This window comes from Galeopterus variegatus, unplaced genomic scaffold (assembly GCF_000696425.1).
Source record: "Galeopterus variegatus unplaced genomic scaffold, G_variegatus-3.0.2 Scaffold4537, whole genome shotgun sequence".
Taxonomy (NCBI): Eukaryota; Metazoa; Chordata; class Mammalia; order Dermoptera; family Cynocephalidae; genus Galeopterus; species Galeopterus variegatus.
In genome coordinates, this window is record NW_007730648.1 from 21127 (window position 1) to 24144 (window position 3018).

The following is a 3018-nucleotide window of genomic DNA, read 5'->3' on the forward strand; positions in this document are numbered from 1 at the left end:
TGTCAGGGCTCCAGGAAGGTCATGAGCCTCCCTCGACTGTGAGTGGCTTTGAACCCCTATTGACCTAGTGTAAATCACCCTCTCTCTCCAGACTTAAGTCTTCTCCTCCATGGAATGGGAAGTGGAATTCCCACACCTCTGCTATAAAAAACAAAAGCAGGAATACTCCTGAATAGGCTCCTAAATGCAGCCCTGCTGCCCTGAGACTCTGTGTACGCCCTGCCACTGTCAGAACTGTGGTTTCACCACCTGTACAGGGAGGGGTGGAGGACTGAGGACCTCTAGCACATACACTTGGAGATTTACGGATGGAGACTCCTCTGATATCCCTTACAGCCCTTTCCCTGCCCTGCCAGCGAGAGGTCGTGGGCCAGACACAGGATGCAGTGAGACTGTGACCCAGCCGGGATTAATACCCAGGGCTTCCGACTCCCAGCCTGGTGCTCCTTCTACTTCCCCAGCTTTCCCATGCTCCTGGCCTGGGTCACTCCTTGTATTAGTTCAGACTCAAGTTGCATCACAGGGCACTGGCTTTGGGGGTAGGCATTCATAGGTGAGGACAGAGCCACCGAAGGACTTGGACGAATGACGCCTACCCTTCTAACCCCACATCCCTGTGGGCCCCAGGCCTCGGAGTCTACTAAGGGAGGACCCTGACTCTGCTGGCTTAAGAGAGGGGCCTTCCCAGCTGTTCTAACCACTGCCCCAGGTCAGATCTCAGAACCGAGCCCACCTTGCTTCCACCTTGCCCTGGCACAGCTCCAGAGGGTTGGCCAATGGCTAGCCCACCCTTCCCCCAACTCTCCACATCCCTCCATGCCCCAGTTGGAGGAGGTACTCACTGATGGGGGCGTGTAAGGCCACGTGCTCCTGGTAGGGCGTGTAGTACTTGTACTGCTTCCCGCAGAACTCACAAGTGTAATTGCCAGTTTCTGTCCAAGAAGGAGAGGAACATGTAAGGACGCGCACCTGGCCTCCACCTTAAGCATCAGCGTGCTCCCACCCCCCAAACAAACTCCTCCTCACTCTGGGACCACCAACTAGAATCAACTGACTCCGGGGCCAGACTGCCTCAGTTCAAATGCCAGCTTGGCCATTTTGAGCTGGGTAACCTCTCTGTGCCTCAGTTTTCCTATCTGTAAAACAGATATAATAATAGCACCTAGGACCACCTTATAGGATTGCTGTGAGGATTAAATTTCTGTGTTAAGTGCTTAGAACAGTACCTGGCACATGCTGTCCTCCCTCATCACTCCACCCCCAACCCCAGTGCTCAAGAACTGTGCAGGTGACCCGAGTTGACCTCCAATGCCAAGCTCTCCATTAACCCCTTTGCAAGCCCTGCCCTCTGCCATGGCCACATCTGGGTCCCCTTGCCTCCAGGACCTTCCCTACCCACAAGCACCCCCCACCCACCAGCAGCAGGGGTCACTTCTTCCTCTCAGGTCCCACCAGACTTTATCTTTACCTCTCTTTGGGTACTGCCTAACTTCTTTCTTCTTAAAAATGTCTGATGTAATATTGTTCACTGGGGGAAGATTATAAAATACTGATAAATACAAGTACAAAATTTAAAAAATAAAGAGAAATTTCAATCATCTGTAAACCCCACACAAAGAGTAGCATCTACCTCTTGGGGTAGAGTATGCCCCCCATCATCTGCCCCAGTCCCCACCCTTCACTCCCTTATCATCTGGGCATGCTTCTCTCCCCGACATCACTTGTCTGGCTCCTGTGGGCCTCAGATCAGTCAGCCCTGATCAATATCCTCTTTGTAACCTGGTGTATTCAATCGACAATACTTTGTGGACATCTTGCCCAATCAATAAATATCGATCACTACTGCATTTATTGGCTGCAAAGTCCCCACTGGACTTTGTAATGTGCTGAGCCAGTCCCCTATACCAAGAGACATTTAGATTCTTTCAAAATTTTTTCCCTTATTAGAAAAATGCTGTGATCCACATCCTTGTAGAATTTTTTGCTCATTTGCTCATTAGTTTTGCACATTATTACAAAATAAAGATTATTGCACATAATCTTCACACATTATTTTCTCAAGATAAATTCTAAGAGGTGGGAAAAGGTATGCATTTTTAAGGGTTTTGATAACCATAGCACCATCATTGCAACCACAAAGGTGTGGAAATGGCTGTTTCTGTACACTGCAGCCAGCATTAAGTATTAATCATCTTCCTAAAATTTTGCCTGATGGGAAGAACTATATTGCACTGCTGGTTTTATTTTCCATTTATTTGATTTCTAAGGAAATTGGCTATTTTTCATGTTTAATTAGCTATAATTTTTCTTTTGTGACTTTCCTTTTGTGTTTACAGCAGTGTTTCTATATGTATACAATCGGCTCTCCATATCCACGGGTTCTGCCTCTGTGGATTCAACCACGGATTGAAAATATTTTTTTTTAAATTGTGCCTATACTGAATATGTACAGGCATTTTTTTCTTGTCATTATTCCTAAACAATACAGTATGACAACTCTTTACATAGCATTTATATCATATTCGGTATTGTAAGTAATCTAGAGATGATTTAAAGTATACAGGAAGATGTGCATAAGTTATATATGCAAATACTATGCCATTTTATACCAGGGACTTGAGCATCCTCAGATTTTAGTATCCATGGGGGTCCTGGAACCAGTCCCCCATGGATACCAAGGAACAAGTATATTTACCTTTTTTAAAATCACTATAACTCTATAGATTAAGGATATCAACATTTTGTTATATATTACAATTATTATTTTCTTAATTGGTTTCTTAGTCTGTTTATGTTTTTCTCTCCTAATAAAGAAGCTTTAGAATTCTTGGTAGTTAAATAATCTTTGTATGATTCATAAATACTGGAAAAGGTGTGTTATTTGCTGTTTGTAGGCTTCAAAGTTTAGGTTAACTAGGTTAATTATATTATTTAAATCCTACAAAGCCTTGTCTGTCTACTTGCTCTGTCAAAGACTAAATGTTGTAATAAATCCTGCCATTGCACTGAATTTCTCAA